At 39.0% G+C, this 13,118-nt stretch overlaps 1 protein-coding gene across 1 annotated transcript in view; it reads left to right on the top strand.

Moving 5' to 3' along the window:
* The first annotated feature begins 1,039 nt into the window (after window positions 1–1,039).
* The window catches only part of DHRS9 (dehydrogenase/reductase 9), a 35,712-nt gene continuing 23,633 nt past the window's right edge, over window positions 1,040–13,118 (top strand). The window contains exon 1 of the mRNA XM_003405805.4: window positions 1,040–1,395. The gene's annotated coding sequence lies outside the window, so the exon portion shown is untranslated. The remainder of the gene's footprint in view (window positions 1,396–13,118) is intronic.

Genomic DNA, 13,118 nt, shown 5'->3' with positions numbered 1-13,118 from the left:
TATAAGTCTTACTTTGACTTAAATACACATGAAGAATATTAAAGGGGAATTGGTATATTTGGCACTTTTTTAACACCCTAAATCTTCACCTGAGTAGATTGCAATCTTGGCTTTTTGTTCTGTTGGAGAAATAAGATCTCCGTTTAATTTAAAGGGAAATGGCAGTGACTAGACTTTACCTGGACAGACACATTCATCATTCATTCACTCATCCCAGCTGAACCACAATAAACTTTCAAAGAAGGAACTCAGAAGCCTAGGAAATCTGACAAGTATGGTGATAAAGTGGTTTAAAAGGAAGCGGGAAACAGAATCTGTGAAGTAGAGTTTATACCTGCAGGTGTGACTAATGTGGGAGTGTGGTGGCAGTCAGGGGAGGGGTCAGAGCACCATCACATCTCCTCATTACCTGCAGTCCCCGACATGCCAGGTCATCTGTGAAAACCTGGCAAAACAGACTCACCAACCCTGGGGGTGCTCCAGGGTAGCATCCATTCCTATTCTCTGTGGTCTCAGTTCCAAGACCTCCTTATAAAGAGGTCTCTGATGGCATAGTGGTTAAGTGTTACAGCTGCTAACCAAAAGGTCGGCAGTATGGGGCAGTTCTACTCTGTCCTATACAGTCACTATGAGTTAGAATTGACTCGATGGCAACAAGTGAGTTATTGTGCCTTAAAACACAAATTAAGATCCATAAATAATACCAAAATCTCATTTCATTAAATTATTTTGATCTCCTTGCTCACCAATCTTTTAAAAATTGCTAAAAAAAGAATCATCCTTGACTGATTTTCCCTGCCTACTCTCTTAGGCGGGAAGGACTGCTAAATAAGCAAAATAAGAAAAACAAACACCAAACCAAAAAAACACAGGCAAAAGAAACAAACTAGAGATCATGAACAATAAGCATAATTCAAAAATTAAATCATTGAAACAGCTTTTATTTCCAGTGCATTAGGCAGTTTACAAAATGCTTTCATGTATATTATTTCAGCCTCTGGGTTTGGTCAAGAGATCATGCTCACAGATAAAGAAATGTTATGGTCATTTTTAAGTTCCTTCTAGGAGCTGCTAGATAAAAATCTACTGAGGACACTGCTAATTCCTTTAGAAACACATGACCCACAGCTTCTTGGCTTCCTTCACCCTTTAAATAGTCATTTAGTCATCACGCAGTGTCACAACGGACATGACTCACAGAGCAAGGAGAGAAGCTGAGAAATCCTCACACATGTAGGTGCTCAGAATTCGACGGAAGCCCAGGCACCTCAACCTCAAGAAAATCAGCGTGGTCAGCGTGGCACAACTCTTCCTTCCCCTGCGCACAGCAGCAAGATGACAATAGTCCAAGCAACTGCGTAAAGAGCTGCCGCCTCCCAATTCATCTTTAACAAGGTAACTGATGGCTGAGTTTTGTCACTTATTCCTTCGTTTGTCAAGTCTACCTTCAAACTTTCTTTGATTTTCCTCACTCTTGTATAACTAATCAAGTTGTCTTTCAAGCTATTGTCAACTGTTACTATGAAGACATGAAATATTTTCAAAGGTAGTGGTGGGAGCTGGGTCATTCTTATGACAAAAATGATCTTGCTGTTCACCCAGTCTTGCCTTAAATTCCACCAGTTCCCACTTCTAATGCTTTTTTAGCACCCTCAAGTCACAATTAAATTTACACTTAGCTGTTATTCTCTCTGTGCCTATTTGACATCATCTTTTTTTTTTTTTTTTATAAATCTTAGAATTAAATGGAGGCCAGGGTGGGGGCAACTTCCAAGAAGAATAAGGATCTCAGGTAAGTTTCTTCCTGGAACCACAGATTTGTACCAACTGCAGAACTGATTGTCTGTTTGCTTTACCAATATTATCAGATGTTAGTTTACATGGATGTGCACATCCACTCTAAACTGGTTAGGAAAAATGCCTTCTAGGTTGTAAGGAAATAGGGAAATTCCTTACACTGTAAATTTGATCCCTAGATCCTGAAATGATAGTGATAAATCTCCTTCAGGTCTTTACTACCTATTTTATGGCCCAGTGGGTTGGTATTTCACCTGAAAGGCCATGGGCTACTGGCCTAGTCAGGCTCTGGTTTTAATTGGACTCTTAAAATACAATGGGAAAAGGTGGAAGATGGTTTTCTTGCTCCTGTGGCCTCTGCCACTAAATCCTGGCAGGCCTTGTTAAAAGCTCTATGATTCAAATGGTGATGTGGTCTTCTGTCTCAGTGGTTTGATTTTTAGCATTTGGGGGCAAAGTATGTATAAAACACATTTTCAAATTAAAAATCAGTATAAAAAACCCAGCTGCTATCAAGTCTATTTTTATTCATGGGGACCCTATGTGTGTTGGAGTAGAACTGTGCTCCATAGAGTTTTTGATGGCTGATTTTTTTGGAAGCAGATTGCCAGACCTTGTTTCTGAGGCACCTCTGGGTTGACTCGAACCTCCAACCTTTTGGTTAGCAGCTAAGCATGTTAATCATTTACACTGGCTAGGGACTTCAAAAATCAGTTTAGGATTCCACAAATAGCTCTGAAATGGCCCTCTACATTATTAACTCAGGGACAGGTACTGTGTGTTAGAATATATATATATTATATATATATATATATTATATATATACACACACACACACATATATGGGGGCATGTGTGTGTGTATTAGGTGCTCTAAAAATATCCCTGGCTAGATGCTGTATGAAATGAAAGCTAAATATTGTATTATCTTCGTAATTTTTTGTTTGTTTTTAAGATTTGAAAAGTATGCCAAATTTTTAGACCAAAGTCAGTGTTTAAATACAAGAAGATAAATCATTGCTTCATATATTTCAAATGAGGGGAAAATGTGAACTGGTCTTAAAACACTTTCCTTGTAACAAATATCACTTTCTTAAGGGATAGTCTTAAAAAACTCGGATCTTTTTCTTGTGCTCAAAGATAACTGCTACTGAAAGAAATATACTGAAAGTTTGAAGGTTTAAACACAACTTTTCACATCTATACATTGCATTCCATCTATAGTCTAAGCTTTCTTTAAAACCTTGTGACTACAAATTATGGTCAGCACACAATATATAGTCTTTTCCAACTGGGAGTTTCCATGCAGTGATCAAGGAGCCCTGGTTGTGTAGTGGTTAAGCGCTCAGCTGCTAACAGAAAGGTCAGCAGTTCTAACCCACCAGCTCCTCCACTGGAGATAAATGTGACAGTCAGCTTCCATGAAGATTACAGCCTTGGAAACCCTATGGGGAAGCTCTATTCTGTCCTACAGGGTCGATATGAGCCAGAATCAACTCAATGGCAATGGCCTTTTTGGGATGCAGTGATCATAAATGAACCATAGCTTTTAAAATAATTCCTAACCTGCCAGTACTGTCAGGAAGCATATTGGCACAATAAACATAGGAGGAATGGGAAATAATTAATCATGGATTCAATTGTGCCCCCCCAAAACATGTGTCAGCTTGGCTAGGCCATTATTCCCAGTATTGTGTGATCGTCCATCATTTTGTCACCTGATGTGATTATCCTATGTGTTGTAAATCCTGACTATGAGGTTAATGAAGCAAGATTAGAGGCAGTTATGTTAATGAAGCAGGACTCAATCTACAAGTTAGGTTGTGTCTAAAGCAAATCTCATTTGAGATATAAAAGAGTGAGAAAAGCAAGCAGAGAGACTTTTATCTTTAGAACTAAATATGAAAAAAAAAAAAAAACAGCGGTGCTTTCCTATATAAGAGCAGTTGCCACGCCTTTACTAGGAGGGTCAGAGAGGTTAGGTTCCTAGGAGACTGTCCAGATGAATCTGCAAAAAGGAAGCACAGGAGCTTTTCCATGTCTCATTGTTTCACTTCCCAGTGTAGGCTGGGTACCACGGGCCCCCTCCCTCCTACAAGAAGCAGATGAAGGGAAATGTAGGCGGTGGAGGAGCTTCTTCAGCCAGGATGATGAATACCATTTCAACTAATTCATCATCATCATCACCACCATCATCATCTTTATTATTATTCCTTACTATTAATCAGACATTCCAAAGAGTGTTTTGTTTTTGTTTTGTTAAATGTAACCACATTTCATGTATGGTCCACTGGGTTCCACATTTTTGTTTTTAATTTTTCCAAATTCTGGGTGCCCAACTAGAGCATTTTTTTGCACAGAAACATAATTCTGTATTCATACAAATTAGTTGGTATCATTAGACCTAAATGCTCACTTTTCTTAAAGAAAAGTGCAAGAGAAATCTCTGAAAGGCCACTTGAGTTGAAAAGAGAATTTTTTACTTCAATAAAAAGATACAAATTAAATTAAATGTAAGTTAACCAGGTTTACAATATTTAAATGTACAAGGGACATACATGTTCTGTCTGCCATCAGTGTTAAGAAAGCTTGTGTTAGTACAACTGAACAACTCATAGGATTTGGTTCCTTGGTTTGGAGGTTTAGGGTCATGGTTTCATGGGATGTCCCAGTTAATTGGCCTAATAACATGTTTCGTGCTTCTGTTCTACCTTCTACCTAGCTCGTTGTGTAGTGCCTGGGGTCTTAAAAGCTTGCAAGCAGCCATCCAAGGCACAACCATTGGTCTCTACTCACCTGGAACAAAAAAGGAAAAACAAGAGTCAGGAATAAAAAGAGGATGTGGAATATGTAGCTAATTGTCTCCATGAACAACTGCCTCCTTTGCCATGAAACCAGAAAAACTAAACGGTAGAGTTTCAAATTTTCCTAGACCCCAGACTTCCTAGAGATATGGAGGGTAAATGAACCCCTGAAACTATTGCCCTGAGATAATCTTTAAACCTTAAACCGAAAATATCCCCTGAAGTCATATTAAAACCAAACAATAGTTTAGCTTAACTAGTAAAAAATGTCTACCTTGAGAATTATACTCTTTTAAGAACTATTATATGGGATCAAATTGACAACAGCAACTTGAAAGATTAGATAGGAACCTCAGGGGGCAGTGAGTTTATGTTAATGAAAAAACCAAACCCAGTGCCCTCAAGAAACAACTCAGAAAAGGAGGGTGAGAATAGTTGCACAACTTGGAGAATATAATCAATGTCACAGAATTGTGCATGTAGAAACTGTTGAATTGGTGTATGTCTTGCTGTATGTTGTTCTCAACGACAACAAAAAAATAAAATAAAATTTAGAAAAAGAAAAAGCTTGTGCAAGAGAATCCCCAAAAGAGAATAATTTAGAAGGTTATTGCTAAATACTCTCTATTTGATATACTTTGGCTAACAACTCAGTTGTTGATTCAACTTAGGTCATGATTGCAATGAGTCAAAAGTAAATAAAGATTCTACAAATTCCTGTCAGTGTGGTTGACTAGCTTTCTAAAAGGAAGCCTTTTCTGGAGTCATGTAGAAATGAAAGCAAGAGATGTGGGAAGAAGTGTCTAGAAATAACTTCGCATTTCTTATAAATACTATGCCTCACAATGACTTTGAAACATTATTTTCTGTTCTTTTTTCTTTTTTTAAGAACAGAGGAAGGTAATAAGAGAAATGAAAACAAAGAATCTCACTTTAAATCTTTTGCTAGGAAAAGAAACACAAGAAGAGAAAGTTGAAAGAAGCAGAAGTGAACAAGGACAGCAATTGAGTTGCATTATTTTCCTATAGCTGCTGGCAAGCGGTTACTACTAAGCATTCTGCACAGCAAGTGAAAATTAGTCTTCCTTTCTTCATTCCTTTTGAGCCATTTTACACAGTTCGGAGTCCAGAGATCTAAGTTTTAGTTCTAGCCACTTTCTAGCAAATGAGTTTATGCAAATCGCTTTACCAAATGAGTGTGATACCTACCCTACTTAGCTGACAGAAATATGCTAGAAATTAAGCCAGATAAGTATTTCATGAGTACCTTTCAATGTTTTTATAATTATCTAAATGGGAAGTATGAGTATTATTATAATTACTAATATCAATTTGCCATGATGATTCAGAGGGTTCAAAGACTAATTCAATTTTCACTGGTACCCTGGAGCTAGAGTGGGAGCTTCCTTCTTCCCTTCCTCTCTTCATTCTCTCCTTCTACATTGTTTATTGAGTATCTGCTTAATGCCAGGAGTCCCTGGGTGGTGCAAACATTTAACATGTTTGGCTGGTAATCCAAAGGTTGGTGGTTCCAGTCCATCCAGAGACACCTCGGATGAAAGGCCTGGTGATCTGCTTCTGAAAAATCAGCCATGGAGCACAGTTCTACTCTGACACACACGGGGTCTCTATGAGCCAGAATTGACTCGATGGCAACTTGTTTTTGATTAATGCCAAGTATCGAGAAAGGTACTGGTGCTGTAAAGAAGTTTATATGTAGCCCAGACTCCTAGAGTTACATGGGAATCCAGGTAGCAGTGGAGGATAGGGATTACAAACTCAGACTTTGGAATCAGAGTGGGTGGGTTTTCAGTCCCAGAAACATCACTACTAACTATATCTTGGACTGCTTCTCTAAATTCATTTTCTCTTCTATAAAATGGAGATAATTTTGTTGTGAGGTTTAAATGAGACAAATATTTATTGTAAGCATTCAGTAAACCATAGTTGTCATTATCATCCCTGACTTGGTCAACCAGGAATCCTGGGGACCATGGATTTTCTTTTTTTTTATATTCTGGATTCTGTAGTGTGTCAGCTGACCACCAACCTGAAGGGCAACCCCGGAGGAACCCACAGAGACTCAAACTCAAAAGCCTCAGCCAGAATCCAGGCCTCACAAATGCTGTGAGAAATAACTTGATAATTTCTAAATTCATCAGTCAGACCAAGGCTGGGGGCCACCTGTGGAACAGGCTATCAATTGCACATATGCAAGTTCAAGATGAAGCTGAAGAAAATTAGAACAAGTCCACAGAAGCCAAAGGACCACCTTTAGAGACCATCTCAAGAATAGGTTTGTTGCACTGAACACTAATGACCAAAGACCAGACCATAATGGGAGGACATCATGCATGAAGAAAGCAGGAGATCATTAAAAAGACAGGAAAGAAAAAGACCAAAATGGATGTCAGAAGAGACTCTGAAACTTGCTCTTGAAAGTAGAGTAGCTAAAGGGAAAGGAAGAAATGATAAAGTAAAAAAGAGCTGAATAGATTTCAAAGAGAGGCTCAATAAGACAAAGTAAAGTATTATAGTAACATGCAAATACGTGGAGTTAGAAAACTCAAAGAAAAGAAAATGCTCAACATTTCTCAAGCTGAAAGAACTGAATAAAAAATTCAAGCCTGAAGTTGCGATATTGGAGGATTCTATGGGGAAAATATTAAATGATGCCAGAAGCATCAAGAGAAGATGAAAGGAATACACAGAGTCACCCTACCAAAAAGAATTGGTCAACGTTCAACCATTTCAGGAGGTAGCATACGATCAAGAACTGATAGTATTGAAGAAAGAAGTCCAAGCTGCACTGAAGGCATTGGCAAAAAAACAAGTCTCCAGGAATTGACGAAATATCAATTGAGATGTTTCAACAAATGGATGCAGCACTAGAAGTACTCAACATCTATGCCAAGGCAGCTACCTGGACAATTGACTGGAAGAGATCCATATTTGTGCCCATTCCAAAGAAAGGTGACCCAGAGCGGCCATCTAAGATACTACACTGGTCCCCTCCCATCTGTAGCAAGGGAGAATAAAGAAAACTGAAGATGCAAGGAAAAGATTAGTCCAAAGGACTAATAGACCACAACTACTACAACCTCCACCAGACTGAGTCCAGCACAACTAAATGGTGCCCAGCTACCACCACCAACTGCTCTGACACGGATCACAATAGAGGACTCGGGACAGAGCTGGAGAAAAAAGTAGACCAAAATTCAAACTCACACACACACACAAAAAAGACCAGACTTATTGGGCTGACAGGGACTGGAGAAACACTGAGAATATGGCCCCTGGATACCTTTTTAACTCAGTACTGCAGTCATTCCTGAGGTCCACCCTTCAGCTGAAGATTACACAGGTCCATAAAACAAACAACGATACACATAGCTCAACCATGTATGTAAGACTAAATGGACACACCAGCCCAGGGGCAAGAACGAGAAGGCAGGAAAGCTGGACAAATGGAAATGGGGAACCCAAAGTCAAGAAGGGGAGAGTGTTGACACATCGAGGGGTCAGCAGCCCATGTCACAAAACAATATGTGTATTAATTGTATAATAGGAAAGTAATTTGCTCTGTAAACCTTCAACTAAAGCACAATAAAAAAGAAAGGTGATCCAACAGAATGGGGAAATCATTGAACAATATCATTAATACCATACGCAAGTAAAATTTTGCTGAAGATCACCCAAAGGCAGTTGTAGTACATCAACAGGAAACTGCCAGAAATTCAAGCTGGATTCAGAAGAGGACATGAAACGAGGGATATCTTTGCTGATATCAGACAGATCTTGGCTGAAAGCAGTTAATACCAGAAAGATGTTTGCCAGTGTTATATTGACTATACACAAAGACATTTGATTGTGTGGATCATAATAAATTATGAATAACATTGTCAAGAATGGGAATTCCAGAACACTTAGTTGTACTCATAAGGAAACTGTATATAGACCAAGAGGCAGCCATTCCAACAGAACAAGGGGATACTTCATGGTTTAAAGTCAGGAAAGGTGTGTGTCAGGGTTGTATCTTTTCATCACACTTATTCAATCTGTATGCTGAGCAAATAATCCAAGAAGCTGGTCTATATGAAGAAGAACGTGGCTTCAGGATTGGAAGAAAACTCTTAACAACCTGCCATACGCAGGTGACACAACCTTGTTTGCTGAAAGTGAAGAAGACTTGAAGCACTTACTGGTGAAGATCAAAAACTACAGCCTTCAGTATGGATTACACCTCAACATAAAGAAAACAAAAATCCTCATAATTGGACCAATATGCAACATCATGATAAATGGAGAAAATACTGAAGTCTTCAAGGATTTCATTTTGCTTGGATCCACAATTAACACCCACGGAAACGGCAGGGAAGAAATCAAAAGACACATTGTATATGGCAAAAATCTGCTGCAAAAGACCTCTTTAAAGCCTTAAAAAACAAAGATGTCACTTTAAGGACTAAGGTGCACTTGACCCAAGCCATGGCGTTTTAAATCGCTGCATATGAATGTCAAAGCTGGATGATGAATAAGGAAGACTGAAAAAGAACTGATGCCTTTGAATTATGGTGTTGGTGAAGAATATTGACTGTACCATGGACTGCCAGAAGAATGAACAAATCTGCCTTGGAAGAAGTACAGCCAGAAAGCTCCTTGGAAGCAAAGATGGGAAGACTTCGTCTCACATACTTTGGACATGTTATCAGGAGGGACTAGTCCCCAAGACATAATGCCTGGTAAAGTAGAGTGTCAGCCAAAAAGAGGACGACCCTCAATGAGATAGGAGATAAGGAGATGGGTTGACACAGTGGCTCAAGCATAACAACGATTGTGAGGATGGTGCAAGACTGGGCAGTGTTTCGTTTTGTTGCAGATGGGTTTCCATGAGCTGGAACTGGCTTGAAGGCACCTAACAACAACAACAAATTCACAAATGTTGTCATATATAAATTTGGCTTTGTTCACTGTCTCCTGTTCTCCTGATGACATAAAGGCATTAAAAAAAAATCAGAGAAATTAAACCTAGCTGTTTTACACATAATTCAAAACTTTTCTGGTAAGGCTATAAAAAGAAATAAACACTCATCAACACCCACTATCAACGTTCATTACTACTGTGAATGAGTTGCCTATGAAGCAGCTCTAGGTGCTGTGAAATTTTGGACCCCCAAGACAAGGCAGCTCTACACCAGTGGTTGTCAACTAGGGGCAATTTTGCTCCCTGGGAGAGATTTGTCAATGTCTGGAGATATTTTGGTTGTCACAACTAGAGGGGGAAGTGCTACTGGCATCTAGTGTATAGAGGATGCTGCTAAATATTCTACAATATACAGGACACCCCCACAGCAATGAATTATCTAGCCCAAAATACCAAAAATGCTAAGGGTGAGAAACCCTGCTTTAGACTACCTAGATATGAGGAAAACATATAGCAGATGCCTTGCAAAATGGGAGTAATTGATCCTGCCATAATGATAATAGGGTCTTTCTGTGTACCAGGCATTAAGTCAGTTAATTTCACCAACAATTCTCTAAGGTAGGTGTTATTATTGTTACGACACAGATGGGAAAATGGAGAGTCAGAAAGGATAAGTGATTTGCACAAGGGCTTTTGGATGATAGTTGGGGGATCTATTCACTTGCTATAGTGGCCTGAACTACTAACCCCTGCACTACTGCCTTAAACCAAGAGATTTACACCCCTACTAAGCAGTGTGTCATGAGATAAATTGTAAGTCACAAAAGATAAACGACCCAAGCAACTAAGGTCAATGCCCCAAATCTGAATCGAGGTGACCGCAGCTGGCAGAGTGTGGTCGAGCTAGCCCAATTAGTTGCTGTTACTCATTTAGTTTTTCAGTGGTCAATGAACCAATTGGACATCAACTGGCTCTGTGTGCAGGCCATGTTCCAGTGGCTCTCCTGAAAGGGGCTGCAGCTCAGAGGTGGTATCTTGGCTAAAATACCACTAGTGGTCAAAAATATGTGCTGGTTTGTGGCTGGTCTTGGTTCTATGACCTACAGGAATGTGAACTTTAGTGACTGAAAAAGAACCAGCCCTCTGGACAATGACATTTGGGGTTGTTGTTGTTGTTGTCGTTAGATGCTGTCAAGTCGGTTCCAACTCATAGCCACCCCATGTATAACAGAGCAAAACAGTGCCTGGTCCTGAGCCATCCTCACAATCATTGCTATGCTTGAGCCCATTATTGCAGCCACTGTGTCAATCCATCTTATTGAAGGTCTTCTTCTTTTTTTGCTGACCCTCTACTTTACAGGGCATGAAGTCCTACTCCAGGGACTGGTCCTTCCTGGTAGCATGTCCAAAGTATGTGAGAAAAAGTCTTGCCATCCTCGCTTCTAAGGAGCATTCTGGCTGTACTTTTTCCAAGACAGATTTGTTCATTCTTCAGGGACGGGCTTTGCTGAACTCTAGGACAGGGTTGGCAGTCGCTAGGATTCAGGCAGCTGGCTGGGACACCAGCATCTGAAGATGACCCTCAACACAGAGGTGTACCTAATGTGGGCAGCAACAAGTTTTAACGTGAGCCCAATATTAGAACTAGAAAGTTCCTCTCCACTTGTCTGTCACCAGGGAAAAACCGGGTAGGGAATGGGACAGTTTTTTTTTTTTTTTTTTGGGTAGTGGGGTGGTTAGGGAGGATGAGTAAGAAGGAAGCCAACTGCTTTGGTTTCAACTTTTGTTTTTCTTCAGTGGTTGTGGAGGTGAGCTTATCAAGAGTAGAAGGCAAATAACTTGGTGCCCAAAGTCACTAAATTCTGAAGTCCAGCGCCTCTTACCTCTTTTTACATGGAACCTGAAGCAGTCTAATGAATTCTCACTGGAAAAAAAAAAAATTCCATTGTCAATTTTTAAACTTTTTATTTTGAAATAATTTCAAACTTACTGAAAAGTTGCAAGAATAGTACAGCCCAGGTTCCCCAAATATTAACGTTTTGCCACATTTCACTTTCATTCTTTTTATATGATTTTAATTAATTTATTTATATACTTACTATTGTTATTTTTCTGACCTGTTTGAGAGTAAGTTGAAGACATGATGCTCCTTAATCTTTAAATACCTCAGTGTATATTTCCTAAAACGCTGAACATTAAAAGTAATAAGAACAATCATAGTACAGTTGGTAAATTAATGTTAATGCAATATTATTGATTTCATCTACAGATATTGTTCAAATTTCATTAGTGGACCTAATAATGTTATTTATGGCAAAAGAAAAATACACATATTTTTCAGATCCAGAGTCACATGGTACATTCAGCTGCCATGTCTCTTTATACCTGCATGCCTGTTGCCATTGAGTCGATTCCAACTCGTAGTGACGCTATTGGACAGAGTAGGAATGCCCCATGTAGTTTCCAAGGAGCAGCTGGTGAATTGGAACTGCTGACCTTTTCGTTAGCAGCCGAGCTCTTAGCCACTGTGCCACCAGGGCTCCGCCATGTCTCCTTAATCTCCTTTAATCTGGAACAGTTCCTCTGTCTTTTCTTTTATGAAGAGTATAGGCCATTTATTTGGAACAATTTGCAGGTCTTTCCCTGTAATGAGCTGTGGTTATACACAGAAGTGCTGCTGTGTCCTTCTCAGGGCACTGCACCAGGAGGCACATGATGTTGTTAGTTTGTGCCATGACTGGTGATGTTCATTTTGATCACGGGTAAAATGATGCCTGTCAGATTACTCGACTGTGAAATTACTATTGTTCTCTTTTTGATTAGTGAGTATCTTGCGGAGAGATTCTTTGAGATTCTGTGAATACTGTTTTTCATCAGAATTTCGTCCAATAGTTTTAGCATCCATTGATCTTTCTTTTATTTTAATCCAAGAAAAATTTTATTTTTGCCAAATTTTGCATTGTTTTTAAAACCAAGCATTATTAGCTGTTAGAGCTCTTCTCTCTAAATAACTTCTGACTGTTCAAAACACGCACAAATCCACAAACACAACAAAAAAGGTAAACATTCAAAGGACAAAAATAAATTGCCATTATTAATGGTATGAAAAAGAATGTGCTATAAATGGGTTATTACTAATTTGGACTACTCGAAGTGATCACCAAGAAAATTCTTACAAGTTTGGATCATTAATTTTTCCATAAGAAATAAAAAAAAAAAATAGCTTTGTTAAATGAAAGTGTATGTAGAAACGTAAAATAATGCTTACCAAAGTATTCCCAAGAAGGTGTACTACTGCAATATTGATTAAGAATCTGTTGATCACCCACTATTATAAAAAGTCAAGAATAGATACACACAGAAAGCAAAGTTCTTTGATGGTTACCAGGGATGGGAGGGAGAAGGCGGGGGCATCACTTTCTGATAGCAGACACTTATAACTTTTGGTGATGGGAAAGGCAAGACCAAGGTAAATAAAGACTCTAAGAAGTATCTGAGAAAAAGGGACAATTTTGGTAAATGCTATAACACATACAATTTTGAAACAACAGTGAAAACAACCAAAAAATACGTGTGTGGTTATGTAGGTAGATA

Source organism: Loxodonta africana, chromosome 6, assembly GCF_030014295.1.
Source record: "Loxodonta africana isolate mLoxAfr1 chromosome 6, mLoxAfr1.hap2, whole genome shotgun sequence".
Taxonomy (NCBI): domain Eukaryota; kingdom Metazoa; phylum Chordata; class Mammalia; order Proboscidea; family Elephantidae; genus Loxodonta; species Loxodonta africana.
The sequence above is the reverse complement of the archived record's forward strand: the minus strand, read 5'-3'. Positions and strand labels throughout refer to the sequence as shown.